Source organism: Triplophysa rosa, linkage group LG5 (assembly GCF_024868665.1).
Source record: "Triplophysa rosa linkage group LG5, Trosa_1v2, whole genome shotgun sequence".
Lineage (NCBI taxonomy): Eukaryota > Metazoa > Chordata > Actinopteri > Cypriniformes > Nemacheilidae > Triplophysa > Triplophysa rosa.
Genome location: NC_079894.1, coordinates 7,979,919 through 8,005,539, shown reverse-complemented (window position 1 = coordinate 8,005,539; position 25,621 = coordinate 7,979,919). Strand labels below are relative to the sequence as shown.

Genomic DNA, 25,621 nt, shown 5'->3' with positions numbered 1-25,621 from the left:
ACAAATTTTGGTTTATTTTGATTTATTCAGTTTTATCATTTTTGTAGTAAACAATAAATGGAAATCGCAAGTGGGATATAAATCTAAGTTCTTTCTAATTGTGATTTATTTTACATGTGATGTTTTCTCTAAACGAGAATAGCCTATCATAATTCTTCGCCTTGAATCTTAACTGACGCACACACGTACGCTGGCGCGCAGTATCAGACGTGAGCAAAAATGAACTCTAAAAAGATAATGGGGATGAAAACTGCTGCGCGGAGAGAAGACGTTCTTTTTAAAGCTGTGAAGGGCGCGATGATTGCTGAGGCTGACCTGGACTCATTGATGCTGCCTGATAACGTTGATGTAGCTGTTGAATGATTTCATAAAACTCGAAAAGTTTCGCACTGCCCACGAAACCGTATTGTTTTTGTCAAAACTGCATTTGCAAAAGAGGGAGCTCTTAAAGGAGGTGGAAATCTCATCCAGTTATGTTTATGTGTGTCTACTGCATCTTCCTAGAGATCCTTTTCAGCATTTCGGCGTCTCAAAATGTGGCTTCGAAATATTATTTCTCAGAGAAGGCTTACACATTTGGCATTGCGAGTTGCGACATGTTCATTGAGACATTTTGGACAATATAAACATTCACAGCATAATGGAAGAATTTGTCCGCTCTACTCCTGAGCGCAAATCCACTTTTGGTGTTTTGTAAGGTAGCCGTGTTCTTTTTTTGTATATAATTATATATGACTGTGTAAACAACAGCTCAATAACACTTTAATTTAAAGTCCCAGTGAAATAAAAAATGACAATTCTTATTTTTTCATGAAATATTGCAGTGTCTAGAGTAAATAGCTTATCAATGTGGGTCATTTTCTTTTTAAATTTCATGTACCCTCAAAATCTTCAGTTAAAATCTGAAAATGCGCTTCCTCCCTGAAATAACTATCCATCTCAAATAACGTAAATTATACGGCTTGGCCGGAGCATCCGTTCCCCTTCAACTGTCAATTTCAAAGTCAATGCAAACAGCTGTTTTAACACATTCAATCAATTCGCAGTGAAAAACACAAGCCATGCCCACAAAACTTTTCCTATGAAATTCCTTTTCACTCCGAAATGTGTCAGAATACGGAGGTAAAAACGATCGCAACTTCCGGTTCACGGGGACTTTAAATGCTTTATTTACTTTCAGTCGACCTGTCCATTGTATTAGGATTGTGTTTAAATTGTGTGCTGTTGAAATTTTTTCATTTTCACGATTGTTGTGTGCCTAAATTTTGACGTATTTTATCGTTTCTTAATCAAATGTGGTAAATCCCACAACACGCACACAGACAGCACCCCAACCTAAAACATCTTCCTGCGCCACCTTGGTTTGTTGATATTGCGTAAAAATTCACCTCAGTTGATATAATACAACTGTTCCATATTAATATCAAAATAACAAAACTAAATATTTATTTAAAAAAAATATTGAAATGGATGACTTGGACCAAATAATTAATAAATAACAACCAATAAGAGTCCAGATGTCTAAATTTGCTGTTTTTCAGGAAATAAAAAAAACAGTATAATGATTGCATACTGTGTTGTCAAAGTTGACAATCACTTTTTAATCCTTTTTATTGGTTAGATATTTGCAAAACCATGTGACAAACATAAAGTGTGGCTAATAATGATTTATGGCAACAACAAAAAAATCATGAAATATGATACAAGGTTTCAGAAGGAAAGCAGCGAAATATGGAAATTCTTTAAAATCTGTGCTAAAATGTGGAAAACAAAAGAATCAAGAATGTGATCCTAAACTTTTGACCGAGTTATATATAAAATAAGCTACTATTTGAAGAGTTTATTTGCAAAACCAGATTACCAGATTTAAAAAATGTTCAAAAATCATGCTTTTTATTGTGTTATCATGTTTTTATTGTTTTTTTGTGTTAGTTAGCTGTATTTTTTAAGGTTATTATTACTTACTCAAAACAACCCAGCCACAGTTTGATTTTATGAACATTTCTTTTAAAACGGAGTTATCTGTTTTTGCAAGTGAACTCCTTATATGATACACAATATATAGGCCTATAAAATAGAAAGAATATATATCAAGTATAACAATTATCTAAAGAGGTCTTTTACCTGGGCAACAGCCCCAGCACAACCTATCTGAGTTTAGTGCATCAACCTTGACAGCACCAGTTTTACTTACTAAAATCCTTTGCTTTAAAGGCCAGTTAGTATCTGAAGTCATTACATTTTGATAAAATATTTTTCGTCATCATAAAACATAAGAACAACTAATTGTGATACTTTCACAAAAGTATGAGTATGGGAGTGAGTATGACAGCCTTTCACAGACAAAGACATTTATAACAGTAGCAATTGCTACACAAAGAACCATGTGTCATCTGCTAATCATAATGGATCGGAGGAGAATGTAGCACATCAGCCCTTTGTTAAAGTTTCTGGTTTCTAAGGTTCCTGTGACGTTAGTGTGATGTGTTGTTCTGAAAAGCATAAAAGCTAAAATCACCTGCTTCCAGCACAGTGACTTTGCCAACTGAGCGACCTGTCCCTGCATTGCTCTTCTTTGCAAAGTTTTCCCCCCCGCCCCTGACAGCCATCCAGCCAAAAACAGACACACACTTTCATTTAAACACACTTATTCTCTGCCCCCTGAGATTCATTAACAGAATTTAAGTGCACTCTCTGTTGTTCTTATCTTAACAAGAGGCTTTCCCAAAATCCACAAAACCATCTGCATTTTTTTTACTATGAAGATCAACTATAAAAAAATAAACAATGTGTACAAAAGCTTATGGGGATATAGTCTCATTTGCATGATGTTTTCTCATTGATTTCTATGAGAGTGGCTGCCGCCCACACTGTCTGCCAGAATCTCTCTGCTACAGTATGAACTTTGATCATTTGTATGCAAAGAATGGTTTTATAGTACATTACTTGCCAACTTCAATTAATTTACAAGTGAAGGATAGGGGATACATTGAAGAAAGTAATGCTAAGAGTAGCATTGTATTGTAAAAACAGATCACAGTTTTATACTGTAAATCTTTCAAATAGGGCACAATATTATCTATTAAAGGAATAGTTCACCTTCAAAATAAAAGTCTGTCATTATTTAACTGCCCTCTTGTCAGTTCAAACCTGTATGACTTTCTTTCATCTGCAGAACATAAAAGAAGATATTTTGTAAAATGTCGGTAACAGAAAAACGTTGGTCCCCATTGACTTGCATTGGTTTTGTGTCCATACAATAGAAGTCAATGGGGACCGACATTTTTCAAAATATCTTCTTTTGTGTTTTGCAGAAGAAAGAAAATCACAGATTTAAAATGACAACAGGGTGAGTAAATGATGACAGATTTTCATTTTGAAGGTGAACTATTCCTTTAATATGTAGGTATTTTCCATTTTGATTTTATTACAGCTCTTTCACCTGTATTTTAAATTGAACCTCAAATTGAGTTTTAGTGTTAATGTATGTTTGTATAATTAATGTATAATGAAAATTACAAGTGCATTTAGTTCACATTTGTTTTAAACACTTCAGGTGTGACTCCTGTATTCCATACACACAGACAACACTAACCGGGATTAACTCACAAAACCATTGCCAATGTTTCAAAGAAACTCTTCATGCAATCCTGTTTATTTCAGCATGCCGGCTGAGCATGAGAAAAGTGTTCTAGATGCGTCAGATATTCAAAACCCTGGCCTATTTCGTGACACGATCTTGCCTTGACAGTGCAGGCCTAGTTTAGTAATTCACAGAGATTCTCAACAGATAACAGGCAATGCTCCTCTGTAAACAAGATGGAGCTCTCGTATAAAACCTGAAAGCACGGGTTAACACACTATTCATTATCCTCAATATTTCCAAAAAGGAAAAATCTATGAAACAAGCAGCAATCGTCAGAAATAACTGGAAATGTTTTCAGGTTCCACACCAGCATTGACTGATTCAGAGGAAAACACTATGACAAAAGTACCGCAGTCCTCTCGCACAGAGCAGCAGTGTGATCTTCTGGCTGACCTTAAGAGTGGGCGTCTGTCCAGCTTCTTTATCAGATAAGTGGGCTTCAGAAGAGGTCTGCTCGAAAACGCACCGTCTCCTGACATTTCTTCCACTTATCCTAAAGGCCACGTGGAGAGAGGCCTCTCATATGGTTTGGATTTCAGATAAGACACAAGCCGTCTCTTTTTCGATCTCGGCTATATGTATCTCTTTCATTCACTGTCCATCTGAAACCATCAGTCCAAGAAGTCTGACTGGCCACTGCATCACATTACTGCCAAAGGCCGGCTATCTAACCAATCCCCATTCAGAATGAGATTAGACAGATGTTGATAACAGGATTCTTTTTGAAACAGTCAATATATTTGAATATTTCTTTTTTGTAAGAATCACACTTCATGAACCAAATACTTGTCGACAGGTTTGAATCTGTTGTCTTGAACAGACTGATCTCAGGTCTGTGGCTGTACACTGTCTTTCTTAGACAAGACACTTCCTCCATTTCTCTTCTTCATTTCAGGCTAGCGCTCTCCTCTTCATCAATGTCTCATTTAAACTCCCCAACCATCGCCGATACCGGCCATCAGGGCACAGCAGAGTGCTTAGTGTTTCCCTAACCTGCCAATCAGGTGGTGGAAAACATCCCTGAGAGAGTGCTTAGAACCATTTGTACTGTTGTTGTCAAATGTTTCATCATGTTTCTTGAGCTAACTGCGCCAGCCACATAACAACCATAAACATCACCAGTTCCATTCCTGCCTTTTCACTTTCAATCGCGGTGCTGAACAATCAACAAAATAATTAGGTATCATGGGTTAAATACAAAGTACATTCACAATCATTGTAACTGCATCTTAATCTACATTAAACAAAAACTCAACATAAAACACTCATAAAACAACAGTGCAATATTACAAACAAAACTGGTACATCCTGTTTCAGTTTTTTTTATTTCACATATGTGACCCTGTACCACAAAACCAGTTATAAGTAGTACGGGTATATTTGTAAGCAATAGCCAAAAATACATAGTAGGCTCAAAATAATCGATTTTTCTTTTATGCCAAAAATCATTAGGTTATTGAGTAAAGATTATTTTTCACGATGATATTTTGTAAATTTCAAACCGTAAATATGTCAAAACTTTATTTTTGTGAGTGGATGCAGCAAAATGGCAAACAAAACTGTTCGGAAACACTACAAACATCACTCGCCGCTGCTCACTCTTTGAGTTTGGTATCTATGAAAAGCTTAGAATTTCGGCTTTCGGGTTCATCTATTCTCAACAACGTCATTACAGCGGTAAGCCGCATAGAGAGCATTAAAAACCTGTTTCTTCTTAGCAACGGCCTGCTACAGTGCTTTAAACTTTAAAGGCAATTTTCTATAAATTTAGTTTTTTTGCTCCCTCAGGTTTTAAATTGTTGTGAGTAATGAGCATTTCAATTCTTTTCAAAGCTGTCAAGCATTTGCATGTGCAGATTCAGAGTCCGTCCACACGGAGATGCATTTAGCTGTATACGTAAAAAATCTGTATCGAATCGGTGTTTCGTCCAGACATATCCGCCATTTTGGGAGCCTGAAACCGCTTTTTTTTGAACCGGGTGCCAGAGTGGATAAATCTGAAAACGACACCCTTGCGATTTCGTGTGTACAGCCAAATGTGTGTATGGCCTCAGTGTGGGACTGCACATGTCCCAAGCCTTAATTTCCAGGAGTTTAGGAATTATCTGTGTATAGGACTTTTCAACCATACATCATAGAACTGCCACTCCATCTCCTATTCTTCCCTGAACCCAGGACAGGATACCAAAAAAAACTACACACAGTGACAGCATCTGTGTACCGAGGATGCTTCTTGCAGACAGAATGTACAGTCTCCTGACCGGGAACTGAACTCTTTATACAGTAGTACACTTGCATTATGAATGGGGATCGGGTCATAGTTTATTCATTACAGTTCAATTGAGGTGCCATAGAATCGTGCATGCTACACACGTGTGACACACCAGGTGTATACTGTACACAGGATGGATTATTCTACACAGCTGTGAATTTAATGCGTTGATTTATAGCTTTATTTTGTAACACAATACACCATAAGGGCTTTGTAAATTCATTTTCATCGCTTCTAAGAATTCATCCACTATTTTTGAAGCCCATCAATACATCACCAAATAACATTTCCAGACAGAAAAAACAAAATGGAGCGCAGTCGATTCGAAAACAATGCAGGTGTCTTGAGCCACGACTTTAAAGCGTAGAACTGCTCCTGGATGGTTTATGGTTATCTGGTTATCTGTTATGGTCAAATCCTGCTTCCTCTTCAAACACAACTCTAGCATCACTATTCAGTCTCGTCACTCATTGACATTAAGATGAAAGAAGTTCAATCAATTGGCTGCACAGGTCCGTCATGCTATGAAATCATACGGGACTCCATCCACTGAAGTTATCCGTAATTTTGGATTGGGTTTATACGCTGAGGTTATTGAGTGATGTGCATTTCCAGGGCAGACTTTGTACGCCTGGAAGCACTTGACCTGTTAATGGCAACAGAAGGAACAGGACTTTGCTTTTACCCCGTCAGACACGTGGGACTGCCTGAGTGACAGTCTCAGACAATCTAGAGGCTGTCCAAGGAAACACGTCTGCTCTTTTGATCTGGTTGCTAAGCACCAGGGCTCCACATGCCTCCAGAGAGCTGTGTTTTCAGAGTGGATTATACCATGACAGTCCCAATGCACACACAAAAAAACTCTAGAAAGAAGGAGTAACTTTCTTTATAGAAAAAAGCTCCTCAGTTTATTGATTTATTGTCGGCCAATATTGTATACCAGTGTTTAAAAGCAATCTGCTGGCACTCGAGGGAAAAGCAAAAAAAAAAGAATAAAAATAAAACAAAGAAACGACTGTGATGGTGATTTAAAAGCAATCATCACTCATACAAGTGAAAGATTACATTCACAGCAATATGCTGGCGATGCATGGACCGATGCCTGCTCTACTCCAACTCACTGTAAAGTAATATCAGTATCACTGTGTAGGCAGCGCGCTGTCACACAATAGCGGATGGACTGATGCCATGCACTGATGGCATAGACTGAAAGAGACGGTCGCATATCTGCAGAATGAGAGGAGGGCATACGTTCAACATATTGATTGTCACTCAAAACTTGAAGCTTCACTCAAGGGTCACCGGATTTATAAGATCCATGAAACTCTGTGAATTAAAGCTGCAATCTGTAACCTTTACTTTCTTATCGCCATCTCGATTTGAAACATAAAATGTTAAGAGTGTTTTCTTCAGGTAGGTTGTGCTTCGGCATTACTTCTGCGGAGTAATCACTGCATCAAGCGGATCTGTCATTGTACAGTATAGTTGCCAAAATTGATGTCTGGGGCAGTGGCGTTGATAGGCCCTTTTTAGGTGGGCTTTAGCCACACTAAAGTTATATTGTTGAAAATCGCTTTATAGTCCTCTTCAAAACTCTTATTATGAAATCGGCGGCAGGCTTCGTTATTTAGCGCATTGTTCAACTGAAGAGTTTTGAAGAGGACTATAAAGCGATCTTGAATTCCTGTACAAATGACATAATTACTCACAATTTTTTAGGTGAGCTAAGCTACAACTTTAGGGTGGCTAAAGCCCACCTAAAAATGACAGATCCGCTTGATGCAGTGATTACTCCGCAGAAGTAGTGCCGAAGCACAACCTACCTGAAGAAAACACTCTAACATTTTATGTGAACTCACAGCGGCACAGAGTGGAGTGAATGTCACAAGCAGAGGATAAAGAGGTTGTGCATTAAAGGAGACATCAGATGAAATCCCCACTTTTTCTGTGTTTAAGTGCTATAATCGGGTCCCCGGTGCATCTAGCAACCCAGAAAACGTGAAAAATAAGAACCCAGTAAGTTTGTTTTGGTGTGCCTTTCCCTGCAAGCATGTGAGAAATCGAGCCGTTCAGATTTCGCTCCGATTGTGACGTCCAAAGCAGATTTTATTATAATGTTACCGCCCCTTAATCTACACAGTTCCACCCACCGCGCTCCGCCATTGTTGTTTTCACAAGTGACAGCGGTGTATGTGACGCCATGGCTAAAGTTCGTGGACAACATGCAATGTAGTCTCTGCACAGAGTCCAAACCTAGGAAGAGACAGGAGTGGATTTATTTTATTTTTAGTGGAAATCCATCAGAAACCATAAGTAAAAACCTGCTTGTTTGCGCGAATCACTTCAAACCGGAGTGCTTTTTCAACCTGGGAGAGTACAAGCAGGATTAGCTTCAAAGTTGTTCCTCAAGTCAAGAGGGATCGAGACCAACTGAATGAGACAAAACTGCTGATGTAAGTAATATTTATCAACAGTCTGAATTGACGTAAATGTACCGTATATATAGGAGGATAACTTTAGCATATGATAGCGAAGGGATCTAAGTCAGTCACGGGCTAAATAGAACATTCAAAGCCAGTGTTAAACTTACTGTATAAGTGCAGATGGACACTTGGAGTTTAGCTGTATGAATGTTAATACATTATTAATACATCACTGTAAAAAGTTTAGACTGCGTTCACCCCTCGTCACACTGTTAACTAGTTGTTTACCTCCAGCAAAATTAAAGCACGTCACACCAATGACGGCATACTTTAGAAAACGATCACGATGACATTGTATTGCACGGAAATGTGTCATTCATGAATGAAGTGCTGTTTTATTTTTCTTTGTTATAGAGAGCTGAAGGTAGTTTTGAGAACTTGCTATTCAAGTTATTCCTTCTACTAAATAATGACTCAGCAGTTGATTGTGACATTTATTAAATGGATTTGTGGCTATTGCTGTCACTTTGAATTATAAATGTTGCAGACTGATCGATTAATGTGATATTCATTTTAATAACAATAACTTTTCTTTATTGCATATTCTTTCTTAATTATTTATTTTAGTAATGTATACAGTATGTGGTGCTTAAAGAGTGCCTATAAATAAATATAAATATATTCTCATTGGAGGCTGAGCCCCCCTAATATTGAAAACCTAGAATCGACCCTGTCCGGGGGAATATTTGTATACCCCTCAGGTTAGATTAAACCATCACAATATGAGGTGTGTTACAAATAGCCTAAACTCTAGGCTTTTAAGACATTTATTGGACAAAATAATTAGGCAAAATAGGCAAAGCACTGCATTTCAGGGAATATGGGTTTTATATGAATATACAAAGAAATGCATAGAAAAAGGTAAAAAAGCATACATTGGCTACAGTTTTATCGCTTTTTAATATTTGTGGCAATATTTTGTAGTCTTTTTCGCTTGGGCTATGTCTAAATAAACTTTGCACGTGTTTTGTGCGTAATTTTCCCAAGCCTCCTTAAATTATTTTTACAGCTGAGCTGCAGTTTATACTCACAGCTTTCTTGTGGCTCAGTGTGTTTCCTCAGATTTAACTCCAAGTAAGGACTTTCCAGATTAAAAGTTTATATTCTAAGGAACTGTTGAAAGAACAAGTTACGAACGCTCCACCATCAGGGTTGCCAGATCTGCGTATCAAAATCATCCAAATGACCATTCAAAACTAGCAACAAAAAAAAGCAGACTTGGCAACAGTCTGGCAGCAGGCTCCTCTTCTTTTTGTTTATAGCCATGACGTAACCACATAAAGGAAATTAGGCCTGGCATTTCCCGCAAAATCCGACCCGAGCACTCAAATTATAAATTATTGTTACAAGACTAATTATTATCAATACTAACAATGTGAATTGGGTTAAGGTAAAGACAGATTTTCAATACAGTTTTTAGTCATTTTTGTTTATTTTTAACTAAAAAAGTTAAGCAGCCAGTTAAATTAAGCAGCTTTAAGAAACAATGTTGTATTTTTTATGTTTGAAACATATACCCTCTTAACCTTGATTCTTCTCTGACTGCGCACCTAGAGTAATGCATGCCTTCCATACCGGCCCCTCAGATTCAGAATTAGGAAGAGGTTTATTGTAAAGTGTGCTCACAAACAATAGAAAATAAAGTAAAAATAGAACTACACAATAGGACATAGAAAACAAATGAGGAAATGTAATGGATTAGCAGAACAGTTGAATTCACATAGCATTTAAGATTACTTAGAAAATTGAATTCGAAATTGCAAAATTAAAAAGACCATGTTAGAAAACCAGCACACAATCTAACAACTATGCTACAAATGCAAAACTGTAAAATGCAATCCTAGATTTACTTTTTCACCGTAAATGTCTCATTGTTGCCCACCAAGCCGGCAGCTTGACTATATTACCTTAAAATGCAGGCATCTCACTAGATTTTGGAACCTATACCTCCAAAATAAAATGTCTTAAACCTTAGATAAAACTCAAATATGGCAGCAGACATAAGTTTAGATTGAAAATCGAAAAAAATGGCAGACAGGAAGCCAAAATTCAATGTACTTACAAAGCTGCCCAAAGCCTATGCAATGATGAATGTCTGTTGTCTAGATGCCAAGAGGGACCAACTCATTCCAAATCAATTGAACCGTGTTATTCAACAATTATGCCAGGCTTTTTGCTGCATGATGATGGAAAGAAGGTCACCGGCACACAACATCATAAATACAGATCGGCGCTGAATATTGCTTTGTGCTAAATTCCTGACACCGCCCATCTTTCCCGCATTTACCAGTCACCGCAGATGCATAAGTCAGACGCTTATAAGCAGATCTGCAGCTACCGAGAGTTTTATGGTAGAAAAATTTACATGAATGACAGCAACATTCCTCCGGCTCGGAAAATGAGCAACGGCTGTACGGATGGATGCACTTCAGGCCCAACGCGATAGCATGGGAATTTAATTATTAAAGGCATAATAGATTCATAATAAACATTCAATTTATTTGAATTCATTCACACGCCCACATCCCAGACGTAATTCGATCAAATGTGATTTGGCTCGTATTAAAAATGACTCAATAATATCCTGTAATTAAGAGATTAAAAAGATGGCAGTTAGTCATGCTGCTTAACACAAGCTTAAAATGCACAAAAAGGCTAAATGAGAGGGGGGAGAATCAACCGGGCGCATGGTTTTTTAAACAGATCGGTCAGCAATGTATCAATCAGCAGTCATGGATTCACGGTACCATGTCATTTCCTCGTGCCAAAGGGAAGATCAAGCTATGTCATTAGAGTGTCACATGAAAAGTGTGATGACAGGGCATTGTTAGCATGGTGCTGTTCTCAAGTGAGGGAGAAAGCGAGAGGACTGGAACGGGGAGGGAGAAAAATGAGACTGACAGGTGCATTGCCCTACACGCGCAGTGACCGAACGCAGCTCGGCGCAGGGGCTGATGGGTAGGCTGCCTCCCTGGTTAATGCAGCCCTCATTAGACGCGTGGAGAGGAAGTGCCTTCAGGCTAAACTGCAGACCGGTGAGTAAGGACTTCTTTGGACCATAGCTTGTGTTTATGGCAACCTCTCTGTGGTGGAAACTTGAAGGAATTTATAGAAATGTGTACACTATCAATATTACAGTTTCATACAATGTACATAAAACCAAAGATATGATTAGATTCATCACACAATAGACAGGGTAACAGTTGAACTGTACAGGTTGCCAGTATGAAGGTGTGAAAAAAATTTGGTAGACATATTTGTTGGAGGGTTTCATTTTAGGTATTTATTTGACTGTACAGAGTAATGTTGTTTTAAAATATTTTTTTATATTATTGTTCTTATATCATATTTGTAAGTTTTATTCTGAAATGTTTTACATGGTATTATTTATTGCTCTTCTTTATTTATATAATGATTTGAAGTACAGTGACAATGTTTTTGAGTCCAAGACTAATTTCCATTTTGGGGAAAATATATTACTCAATTTCAAAACTCAAACACAGACAAACTGCGTGAATTAAAATACCAGTGCTTGCAGGGGCGTTACTAGATTTTATGTAATGTCCTAAACTAGAGCTAGTAAATTAAACATGAATTTAATTTCTGAAAGTACAGAACACAAATGCTTTTCTAAGCAACAATGCAATTTTACAAACTCGTCATCTCCTTTCTGCTTCCATTTCCCTGCTTTGCACAAACAAATTCTGATGTCCATGTACAGGGGCTATTAATGATCAAGTCAAAATAGGATGATCGATATTATTTAGAAACTTGCTTTAGTTTCGTCATGTTTTCATAGCTTACCCCAGTCGCTTGTCGTTACCCTTGCGCGCCTGCGTGCGTACTGCGCAGCTGCGTGTTGCAGTTGTTGCAAGGAAACACACAGACATTAGTTTTAGGTGATCAATATACAGTCATTGTGCTGTGTAAAGGAAGAACAAATGTTAAGTACTGTATATGCAACATTCAGAAATATTACAATGATGTCATTGCTGCAGTTACATGCGAATGCTTACAGTAGCATTCTGTCACTGTAAATTAATTTTCAAACGTAATTCTTTAATTTAACTTTTAAGGTAAAAAAATGTACGAAGCAAAAAGTAAACAACATACTTTACACTAAAGATAAAGGAATAGTTCACCCAAAAATGAAAATTCTGTCATCATTTATTCATCAACATCTTTTCATTTTAAACCTGCATGATTTACTTTTTTCTGCAGAACACAATAGAAGATATTTTGAAGAAAGTTCAAATGTAAACTGAACATCGGTGGTACCCATTTACCCTTTGGTTTTGTGTCCATATAATAAAAGTGAGCGGGTACCACTGTTGTTTGGTTCCCAACATTCTTCAAAATATCTTCTTTTGTGTTCTGCGGAAAAAAGAAAGTCATACAGGTTTGAAATGACAAGAGGGTGAGTAAATGATGACAGCATTTTCATTTTTGTTTGAACTATCCCTTTAACTACAAAACCGTTGTGTTACAACAAAGCAATATTAAGAAACTGCAAATACAGTTCCAGTCAAAACATGGGAAACACTTGACTGAAATGTTTCTAATGATCTTGAAAATCGTTTAATCTCAAGGTGTATGCTTAATTGTCTGAAATTACTTTTGTAGACAAAAATATAATTGTGCCATCATATCAATGTATTTTATTAGAAAACAAATATTCTATTTGAAAAAATATTTTGAATGTAATATAATGGATGAATAAATATCAAATAATCAAGAAAACGCAGCCAATAAAAGACCTGAATAGACGAGAACTTTCCTAAAACAGCTCCCAGCTTAAGACCTCATGAATCCCTCAATTACAATTGTCCAATTCTACAGTTTTGATGAGTTTACTATTATTATTAAAATGTGAAAAAAATATATATAAAAAAATAAAGAATGAGTATTTTCAAAATAACTTTTGACTGATACTAGACGGACTATTGCTGATATGAAACAATTGACACACTTGGCTCACACAGAAGTTGAAATTAAATATTTTTGATCATCAAACTGAATCATGAATTTCCTTAAACAGCATTCTTGTTCTAATTAAGAGAAATTGCCAAAACATACAGAGAGCTCTGGACATCTGTAACAGAGAAAGACAGAAAGTGTGTGCGTGTGCACATGAGTTATTTAGAAAATCACATTCAGCCTGTAGTAACATAGGCACAATCCAGTGGCCATACAACAGCACTCGTCAACTCATTCCCATCGGATTCACCTTCACGATGCACCCAGCTTCCCATGGGAAGTGTGAGATACTAGGCCACAGCCCCATGAATAACACACACATGATGCCTATAATAAATCAGCAGGCGATTAATGAAATGAAGGATGTCAATGACAGCTGATATGAACAGATCACCTGCACTACACCACAAAACCTGCTCTATTATCAAATAGACTGCTGTTGCACACTCCGTTGGTTCTGCAGACGTATTTCAGATCTACAGCGTTGTGCGGCTGACATGATTTTCAGATTGTATCTAACGCACAGTATAACGGCCGACTGTAAAACACAAAGATGGGCAATGAAAAAGAAATGTACATTCATTAACCTTCATTTGAGAGCTGCACAATAGTTCTTCTAAGTAAACCCAAGGAGACTCTTAGGAATACTCCACTTACAGGAACGAATGAATCACGCTGTCTTGTTCGTCTCTGTGAAGCGAGGCTTCTGAATAACAAATCGGCCTTTTGCCTCCGTTTAATCCTCGCATCTGTATTTCTACCGATAAGAAAGGTGCACATGAAAGAAGGTCATACTAAAACACAAATCAGAATTCATTTATCATTCTACTCTTCATCTATCTGAACTCTTAGGACTGCTCTTAGCGGGGTGCTGAACGCAGAGCATTAAAGCGGTACCTGAGATCATTTCAGGTTGTGAACAGAGCAGTTTGGAGTAACCAGAGCCATTGAGAGAGAGAGAGTTGCGCCAACGGAAGTTCAAAAGTCACGGGATTCATGGAGCCTTCAGATAGTTCCAGGAAGTAATGTTTTCTCTTTAAATGCTTTATTTCTTTCCTTTTTTATTCATTAAAGCACTTACATCTTTAAATGGGTTAAAAGTTTACCTCAGTTGGTCTGTTCCCTTATGGAACAAAAATATGTGGGAATATACTGCAAAATATAATGCGATATATTACATAATACATTTTCATATAATGGAAGCTGGTGCTAATATTTTTCAATATACAGCAATATATGTATTGACAATATATGGCTACTGTATATATTGAACATATACATATATTTAGAAATGAAGACAAAAATATATCTAATATTCATCACATTTGATCTTTTATTGAGTATATATTGCACATAGATAGTTCCCATATAAACGTGATTGCATATTATACACATATGGACACATTCAAAGAATGAGTTAAAGCAGGTTTCTAGTTCCCAGCATGCTTTGCTTCTGACTGCTAAAGGAGAGTAAAAATGTTTAAATGTAAGCGGTATTTCATGTCTTTTTGCTGAATATTAATATAGTGGGAGATCTGTTAGTGTTTAATGTTGTATTACTTTGAAATTTAGAAGGGTTTCTAGTACATGTATGTGTAAATTTGTGGGGTTACCTTGGTGTTGAAGAGTAGCGCCTGTGGTTAGGATAACGATTGGCCAAACATCATTAGGATTATATATTACTTTATTTAAAAAGTAATGGCTGTGCGCTTTTCAGTGCAGTGATTGTCTGTTCACTGAGTGCTTTTGAATCAGCAGGTGTGCTTATGCTATTGTAAACTAGCTGTGTTTTAAAATATGGTTGTTAAACATAAGAAATTTATATGTATATGTGTGTGTGTATATGGCATGAGTAAATATATTATGGTATGGTCAATATATTTTTACACATCCAGTACCATATCTTATCACATGTACATCAGTATATTATAAAGTATATTACTTTTACTAAAAGCGGCAATTCCTTATGTATTATTCAATATATTGTAATATATTTACACAATATATTGTTCTTTATATTTTCTAATATACCCTTATGTCATTTAATATATTTTAAATTCATATATTAGGAAATATATTTTCTTTCCGTAAGGGTTTAGCTTGGGTTTAGCTCCATGCGTTACTAGTAAATTCCGGGAACTATTGACAGGCTCCATGAACCGCCATTGCTGTGAAAAAACTGTTCCATTGGAGTCAACAGGATGACGTGACTCTCTCTCAATGGCTCTGGGAGTAACATAATAATTGGCCAAAAACTGAAAAATGTGTTTAGGAGAGCATGTCATTGAATGGCTTAGTCACACTAGTGGATTACTAACAAATTAAAGCACCTAATCTGGTTCCATCATTTGTTTCTAGGGCCAGTGGGTTGAAAACTCTCTGTAAATGAATGTGTAATCACATAATATGATGCTTTCTTTATTGATCCAATACGAACCTTCTTATTTGTAAATAGTTTTATCTTGTTATAGATGATCCAAAATCTGCAGACTTCCTTTCTAATAATTTTCTCCCCCTCAAATCAAAGAATCTGCACCTCCCACTCTGTCTGTCCACAGTCCAGTGTGCTGAAATACATCAGATGGGCTGTCTGGAAGTATTGATCAGAACAAACGATGTCCCGCCCAGAACAGACGCATTATCACCAGGCCCCTCTATAATGTCCCAGTGTTCCCTTGTGTGCTGAACAACCAAATGATTGACAGCTGTAGCTCAACATGTGCACACGAGATATTCTGGCACACCAAAGAAGACACTTTGAAGAATGTTGGTAACTGAACAATGGCGCTACCCTTTCACTTCTATTGTATGGACACAAAACCAATGCAAGTCAATGGGTACCGCCGTTGTTTGGTTACCAACATTCTTCAAAATATCTTCTTTTGTGTTCTGCGGAAGTAAGAAAGTCATACATGTTTGAAAGGACAAAAGGGTGAGTAAATGATGACAGAATTTAAATTTTTGGGTGAACTATCCCTTTAAGAATTGTCCCAAATCTCTGAAATGTGTTCAGGAGTGATTGATAAAATTTGTCTGTGGTAATGAGAGAGGTGGGTCTCTCTGCCTCTGGTCAGTTTTCACAAAGAAATAAACGTGGCTCAGAGATGCTACTTCAAAAAACACCTGAGGTTTCCTTTCCTGGCAACCATCAATACTTCCTTTTTTCTTTTCATTACAAATAAACCTAATGGGGCATGAAATTAAGTTCGGTTGTGAATGGAGTATTTGAAAATTAAATCTGCGAGAGAACATCACCATGATGGCCTTTAGATGGACGAACCGATCTTCTGTATGTGCACATTCATCCAGTAAAACACTTTTCTTTACTTTACGTAATTTATTCCGCAGAGTGTAGCCCTTAGCACCCTTGACTCTCACATTCATAAAACATGCTATTGAATGATGGCGGCCCGGGGCTGCTCGGCATGCTCACAGCTCTACAAACACATGTGGCGTGCTGTCAGTGCTTTACAGCTGTGCTGCAAATACACACGTGCACCGTTCGATATTTCTATACAGTACATGCAGAAGAACCAAGGTGAAATTAAATGATGTCCCCCACTTTCCAAACTCTCCAAACCCAGTGGATGTTTTTATTGTTCAGAAGTTGCTCTTTCATGGCTCAGGTGATTAGATGCAGAAACTTGTGTTTCATTCACTTACACTCTTTGAAGGTGCTCCATAGAAGACCAATTTTTGGCTGTACGGTTTCATAAAGAACGTTTAACATTCAAAGAACCTTTGTTTTTTTTTAGAAAGAAAGAAAACGGTTCTTATAAGAACTTTTTAATAAATGGTTCTTTGCGGAACCAAGAATGGTTCTTCTGCGGCATTGCTGAGAACCACCTTTTGTAGCATCTTAATTAAGGGTGTAGCTTCAGATGTTTTTCCTAAAATTGCCATAAAAAGAAATAAAAAAAATAATTGAAGAAATAAAAATAGAAACAAATGAGACATTGAGTATGAGATTGTACAGGTAAAATAATATGGATTTGGGTCAATTTGATGAGAAACATTTATGTTAAAATCTCAAATCTCATTCTGTTACATTGTTAAGATCTCATCTCAAACTCTAATGATGACATTTGTGAGATTACTGGGTCTTTTTCTCAAGAGAAGTGTGAGAAAAAGTTTCCACTTGCTCTCCATTGAATCCCATGTCTAGGAGAAATTATATTTAAGAGATCTCAAACAAACATCACATGGTTTTAAAATAACTTTTCCGTAAACTTATATTTAAAAGGTTTATTTTGAAATTGTTTACCAGGAAACAATGACAGTAATTGAAATACTCACAGCACGGGTCGGTGCTATTTCAGGTGCAGTTATCACCTGGTTAAATATGTCTGTGAGCGATTTGTGAATTAAACACATGGCATTGTGCTAAAATGCATTTTTAAAGTGGTGCAACTTCTTTTTACCTTTCCTATTCTACCTACTCTCGATTCTCAACAGTTCACTTGCTCAGGCTAACATGTCTTTAAGGATATCTTGTTAAGTTAAGATTGACCTGGTTTCCCACATACGCCAACAGGCATACATACAATCAAATTATCTGCACGAATTCACATACTGGTAACCAATGTATATCCAACCTGTGCGGATACACCACATCACGAGAGCATAAGAAGAAGTGGTGAAGATACCTGAGGAGAGAAAATACAAGAATAACCACACACCTCTCAGTATATACGTCTCCACCAATTATCGCATGCACACCGATGCCACTCAAACTTACAACGGAGGTCTGACTGCCTTTGATTTGAGTCGCACTGTGCATTTACACGCAGGTTCCTTCTGCATTAAAAGAGAAATCTGGGATTTGTCATTCCTCTCATACACTTCTTAATCCCCATCTCTCTGAGCATTCATCTCACTCGAGTTTGTAGCTGCCTGCCTACCCAGCCGCCAATAAACCATGCATCCTCTCTAAGCCTTGAAAAGCTGTGAGGGAAATGCCTCAACTGAGGCTTTGCATTGTTTACAGACAACAGTTTCCGCCCAATGCTTAAAGATTTCCCATGCAAAAGACCGAGCAGCATTCACACGGCACACCTTGGTGACCACATGGTCACACTTTTACTCTCAAGCTGCGTTATAAACATTTTCGGTCTGATACAGTATAAACGTCTTTCCCCGCCTCTCAAGAGCGAGTTGATACGAAAAGATGCGTGGGAACCAACACTCAATGAATAAAAGCATCCGTGGACGTTTTCTTGAACTCATTTCGAGTTCAACCACGCAGAGCGGCACACGTTGCAAATGAGTCACTTCTCCCGAACATACTTTCATTTCGGCACTTCTTCGAATACTGATGCAATGACACAACCGACAGAAACCGTACAATCAAGACCTGCAGAGGGGTCAAAGTGATCTTCTGTGGATTGGAAGTGAAACTCATAATAATCAAAGCAGTGACCTACGTAATCAGCAGTGATGAACCGCATTCTTTAACCGCTCGAGGGAGAAACTCGCCTTAATCCGCTCCGTGGCAGCCAGTCGAGAACAGCAGGCATCCTTTGAGCTGAGCAGTTTGAAGAGGCATGGGAAACATTTAAAGAGCTCTTGATTTCAGAGCAAAAGCCTCAACTGAAACGGAAATGTTCTCTTTGTACATTAATGGATGGGTCTTTTTGGCGATTTAAGTCATACAAAAGTGCTTCTTGTTTTCTGGATAGATGAATTGAGTTAGTTAGAAATAACAAATCATTCACAGGAACATCTGTGGTGGGAATGTCCAACACATTCTCACTCCCGACTCGTCACATATTTACGCTCGGTCAGCGCCCTTCGGCGTCACTTTTGAACGCGCAGGGTACTCCTTTGGCGGCGTTTTTCGACGTGAAGGGCACGCGAATTTCACCGTCATTATGAAAATGTATATTAGATATAATTTGCAATGATGATGTTCAGATGCGAAAGCGATCACCGTCCGCCGTAAATCTCAAATCCAGTGAAGAACGACGTTCAAAATTTGCCGCCAGAGGAAGTTACTGTGCGTTCAGACCGCCGCCATCGAGAGCGTCAAAGTGGCCGGAAGTCATTCATTTTCAATGTGAGCCGGCGGCGAGGAGCGGCGCGGCGCGTCTTGGCCGTTGAGGGCGTCAAGGAGAGTTGAAATCAGGTCAACTTTATGGTAATGAGCTATGACGCAATTCGGCGGCAACCAATCGGAACGTAGAAGTCCATCTCTTGAGATGATTCCAGAGAAAGCAGCCCTGTAAACTTTGGTTCCGACCACATTAGTTCCCAAGCAAAATGGAGGAGAAGTTGATAACTGCTGTGGCGGGTTTCCCAATCCTATAGGACGCGTCCCTGTTTGCGTACAGGGACATAAATAAAAAAAATGATGCGTGGACCAAGGTGTCTGAGATTGTTTGTGTTCCTGGTGAGTTGCTGATGATTTTACGTCATTAACGTTATACATTTTCTGTAAATAAGCGGAAATTTTATGCTACCTTTAGCGCCAGAGAATGCAAAACAGTGTTACTGCTGCAGAATATTATTTCGTTAGCAAACGTGTAACTACAATAAAGTTTTTTCCACCGATCAATTTCTTGTGGTCAGTCTGCACAAGATCAACAAGCTTGTTTGCTTTGAGGCCCCTTTAAATACAAGATAAGATTTCGATCTACGTCAGAGCGTCAGCGCGCCCAAGACTCTTTCTACAGCGTTGTTGGCAGGGCAGCCAGAGCGATTTTTGACGCGCTCAACGGCGGCGGTCTGAACGCACAGTTACGTCAGCTTCGATGCGATTGGCTCTCCCGTATCTCGTGACCAAACCGTTGGCTTTGAACGTGAAACGGTATTGGCTCCCGCAACCGACTGCATCTAGCTGTTCCGGTTTATCTTTATCATTCACACGGCATCTTCATGTAACGTTATCGTACGGCTTTGGTGCAAAAAGGTCTTCGAAACGAGTTGTTTGTTATATTTTGTAATGCTTTTGGTCAGTTTGTGCAACCTGTGACTGTACTTTTATTCGCGTGCTGTGTTTTATCTGGCTGAGAAGTGGTTAGGGTTATGGTGAGTGTGAGGTTAGGTGCTACAAAATATTAAAACCATAAATAATTTTGAAATGCTAAGAATTGCACGCATCTCGGTCTGGAGCATTTAGAAAACAGCAACGCAGTTCCCTGCTCGTCGAAAAACGACGCCAAAGAGGTACCCTGCCCGTTCAAAAGTGACGCCGTGGGGCGCTGACCGAGCGTAAATATGTGATGAGTCGGGAGTGAGAACGGGTTGGAATGTCGGATGGTGAAGACGAGGTTGTGAATTCGATCACAGCGAGTTTGGGGAATTCAGTCGCGTGTGAACAGAAGTCCAAGTCTGAAGTTGTTAGTTTTACTCTGTTGTAGCACAAGTAGTTTCACATATTTTTTCACATAGAACTAAAATGATGTTTCTAGGGATTTCCTGGAAAGGCCTTGCTGTGGAATACAGAATCAAATAAGAATATTTTGTCACAGAACAACAGAGAGACTTTCTTTATATAAAACGATGATGTGATATTCAGAAAAATTTGTTTTCCTTGTAGACCAACACACTTGTTTTTTTTAATTCATTTATTTATTAGATATTATTTATTATAATGATCTTGCTTGGTCTATAAACACCATGCACTGTGCTGTGTTTTACCTTTCTGTGTTTTTCTTATTTGCTCCTGTAAAGCTGCTTTGGAACAATGCACATTGTGAAAAGCGCTATATAAATAAAATTGAATTGAATTGAATTGAACTTGTGTTCCCAAGCCCCTAAATTAGACTATCCTCATGAGCTCTCTAGACTACATCACGTGTAAAGACACATTTCCTCAGACGTCCAGTATGTTCTGGACGTCTTCACAGCTCCAGGAGGCAGGTAAAAAACTATTCACCAGGACTCATTTTATCAAAAATACATCTCCAAATGTTAAAATTTTATTTGTACCTACCTAATATGATTTATAACATAAGCATGACTTCAGTGATTACTCATATTGGCAAAAAGTGGAGATGTGGTATTGAAAGCAGTGCTATTCAGAACTATAATACTGGGGAACTACCCTGCATCTTGTTTACTAGCATAGTGTTCCTTAGGGACAGACATGATGTTGTTTCTATAGCGAGGAGTCCGTGTCACTGACATTTCATACTGATGTCGCCACTAGCAGCTGCATCTCTAGAATCCGGTCTCTCAGAACGCATCCAAAATATTATCACTGCTACTGCACACAAAAACAGATCAGAGACACATACACAAGCCTGTCCCTAAGAAAACGTTGTGAATATTCACAGTATCCATCTGAATAGCTTACATCCCGTTTATCAACGCATTTGTCAACGGTACTAAGGCCAACTAACAGCATGTTGTCTCAACAAAGCAAGTAAACGAGACTTGTTTTGGCAAAAGAGATGAATGCAGGTGATACATAACAAGTTTTAGTTTAATAAGTGTAAATCCATTTTGCTATGGAAACAGATTTACCATATGACGTCCGCAAAGTCTCTTGAGTTTTCCTTCATTTATTCTTTATTACCTCTGTTTGTATCTTGTGTTGTATCTGCTTTGATAACTGCACTTTATTACCGGAAATCTGTCATGCTGTAAAAAATTATGCTGGTATTGCAGTCTAAAGCATGTTGAATGTTAAGAGAATAAAATGTTTATTATGTGCTTGTCTTCACCAATGTTTCTAATTAAGCTTTTAATTCATTAAATGTATCTCCAGCATTTCTACCCATTTAGAATATTACTAGAATGGATTATGAGTATGGCAGGTAGGCTAGAACACTTTTTACACTTTATAGTTTTGCCTTTCTATCACCAATTCAAAGCTATTCACGATTTAATAAGATTTTCTGTCATTTACAACAGAACGCCTCCCCACCAGTGACAACAGTGAAAAAATGTCTGTCAAATTAACAGTGAAATTCTGTAGTTTTTTACAGAAAAACTAGCAGCTGTGGTTAACCCGGAAAAAAACATCTACAGTTTACAGTTTAAAACTGAAAATTACAGCAAAATGTTGTGCGTTTTATAACCTTAACTGTATGTTTGATGGCAAACTCTTGTATTTATATTTAAACTGCAGGAAACAACAGTGTTGATTGGCCGACGGCACCAAAATAACTTTTTTTACGTTTTAAGCCCTTCCCTAGCAAACAAAGGAAACTGCTTTTTGCAGCCAGATGGTGTGGTTTTAATATCAGGCAGTGGTAAACTGAGCCATACTAACCATCCAAACCTTGACCCTTCAGTAAATGTAAGTGCATGGTTTGAGGGCAAGAGTTCAGTTTTTCCTCCTATCGAATTATGTCAGCCGCTGTCACCTTTGGCCCATAGTGCTTTTTCAAATTGCCACTGTGCATTCTCCTGAGAAAACTACTTCCTGCCAGTCCCAATACAAACGCTATAGCACTTTGACCAGATGAGGCTTTTTCAGCAATACAGCTGATGAGCCAAACCCAAATGAAGGTGGAATCACTCACCTTCAGAATAATTTTCAGCCCGTCTTTATATCTGTCTGCCTTTCTCTCTCTCACACACACAGCGTTGATGCATACAGGGCCTAATGGAGTGAGCTTCCTGATATTTTTCACTTGGTTTCAACCAACTGATCGAATGAGGAGTGATGGTCCGTGGAAGGCTGGGCAGAGAGCAACATCCTGATGCTCAATGAACTGATCATCAGGTACATCAGCCAAACTTCAGACACTTCTGTCTCAACAGCCACACATGAGATCACCGCCACTTTTTTAAAACACTTTATAAACGTAATTCCTAAATACAATGTACAGTTGTCTTTTATAAAATGTAGCTCAGAGGCATGCTCAATTCTTTCATATAGCTGAACTAAGTTGTCAATTAATTTTCATTTCAGATCTCCTACAAAAGGTAAATAAAAAAAGATTTCAGAATCAGAATCAGAAGAGCTTTATTGCCAAGTGTGCTTGCACACACAAGGAATTTTCTTTGGTGTTGGAAGCTTCTAGTACAGACATTCAACACAATGACAATACAATATAATACGATTTACAGTCTAAAAGATTCTAAATTGTGCATATATAAAATAAAGACAATTTTACAGAAAATGGGGGATAATAACATATAAGAGACATTGTACAGGGTAGTATATAGTAGAAATTTTAAATCCTAGAATTTCAATCCTAACACTGTTGACACAGTAAAGAATAACATGAATTTAGATTTTAGCAACCTTCAAATCATTGGTCTTGGAAGAACTTGATATTTGATTGTATTTTGGCAATATTAGAATATTTAATTTCTTTGCTCTTTAAGAGAACCAATTGAAAGTTAAAGATGCCAGTGCCAGTGTCTGGAATAGAAAGTTCTGTTCATGTTCATACTTGTCAATGTGGCCTGGTGTTGATCACAGCTACTTTAAGCAGTGTGAAGCTCCATGAACAGACCGAGGGTAAAACATGCTAGCTGGAATGTGATAAATCATGCAGGAGGTGGCAGTCAGGCCTCTCACAGCACACAATGTTAAATATTCATTCAAAGTGGGCATCCCACGCCAAACCTTGCTTGTAGTGATGGCAATAGAAGGATCTCATGCCATGCCACAAGCTTTCAGCCAAACAAAACACTGTACTACAGACATGCTGGAACTAGGGCTGCACGATAATTGATCGCGAATCCACTAAATCCTATTGAAATCAAGCTAGCTGCGATATGCAATGTGTCGATATTTTTTAATGCGTAGCTTGTCCGTGAAGCACGTCTCTGGGATCAGTAGGAAATGCTGCTCGATCTAAAAGCAGTGCGAGTTTGAGTCGCTTATAATGTGCATTTGAAAAAGCAACACCCGTTAAACATGATCATTATAAATATACTTTATTATCATTAAAATACCTAATGAGGCTTGAGTAACAGTGATAAAAAGATGTCCATAGGCATTTCCTAGATTCTAGAACGTGTTATGGTCTTCTTCTGCAGTGCGTATTTGGAGTTTCTGCACGAGAGCACCCTCTGGCTTTCGGATGCAGCAGCATTTTCCCGTACTTCACTCAAAAGCTGTGCATAAATCACGTGATATTTATCGTCGTTTATCGCGACAGCCCTAAACAACACATCCATTTGTTTAGGTCCTGTTAGTTTGTTAGTGATTGATTCAGTGTCATTTTACTATCACATATTTTGTATATTGGCAGTAAAATTGTATAATTAATCGTTTTCCAATAAAAAAACTAGTTTCATATTCATAGCTGTCTTGTTTTCACACAAAATAATATTTTACACTTATTTAAAGTGATCATCATGAGCTGTGAAAATTAATTTTAGGTTAGTTTCAGTTCTTCAGATTGTTTTGGTTTTCATATTGATTCAATTTAACAAAACGTCTCTTTATTTAGTTTTCACCTTTGTTCTAGTAAATAATAATCACTTTGGTTAACAGATTAATGGAGTGCAAATAACATGATTGAGAATGGAATAGGTTAATTCAGGTAAAGTCTAACTTTTGTTGACACAGGGGCAAATAATACGGACAGAGACTAGAAGAGTTAATTTTTGCAGAGTAACCCATCCCGAAGCAGGATCCCAGAGGAGCTGGATAAGAGAGGACATGGCGCTGTTCTTTTATTGACTTTGGCTGCTGAAGGGGCTCTATTTCCACCCTTCCACTCATTTTCAGCTTACAGTAAAGAAAAGGCTGTAAACATCCCAGTGTTAGGCTCAAAACAGCCTTTTTCAATGGAAGCCACCTCTCTCATAAAAGAACAGTTCAATTTCAGTATGCCATTCTGATGGACATCCACATGAACAAAAGAAGCAACAAGCTGTAATCTTAAAAGGGATGGTTCAACCACAAACAAAAAAGTGTATTTTTAGAAAGATATCAGAGGATCTGATATTGCATACATAATCAGGGCAGATAACTTCATGCAATCCTATAATAAACATGTCAACAAGCATTAAAGCACAATGGAGGGTGTAAAGCCCATACGCATGTAGAGACAGTTTAAATTGCTTTGACACGTAATGAGGAACAATTATCATCTAATCTGCATCCAACGCACTTAAAGGAAGAAAAGAGGGGATATTGACAGAGATTAAAATGATCACAGACTTAATATCCATTCAAATATAAAATAGCAATCTTACCCTGTTAGAAATGACTTCCTGAGGAAAAAAGAATTATCTCTGATAGGTTGTCTTGGCCCTAGTAGTAGCATCATAAGGGGTTGCTAAATAACATCCTCAACCTCATGTAAAGTCCAAACCTAAGCCAGGGTTTTT

At 37.8% G+C, this 25,621-nt stretch overlaps 1 protein-coding gene across 1 annotated transcript in view; it reads right to left on the bottom strand.

Moving 5' to 3' along the window:
• Positions 1-25,621, bottom strand: part of xkr4 (XK related 4) — a 53,009-nt gene that overhangs the window by 18,039 nt on the left and 9,349 nt on the right. The window lies entirely within an intron of this gene.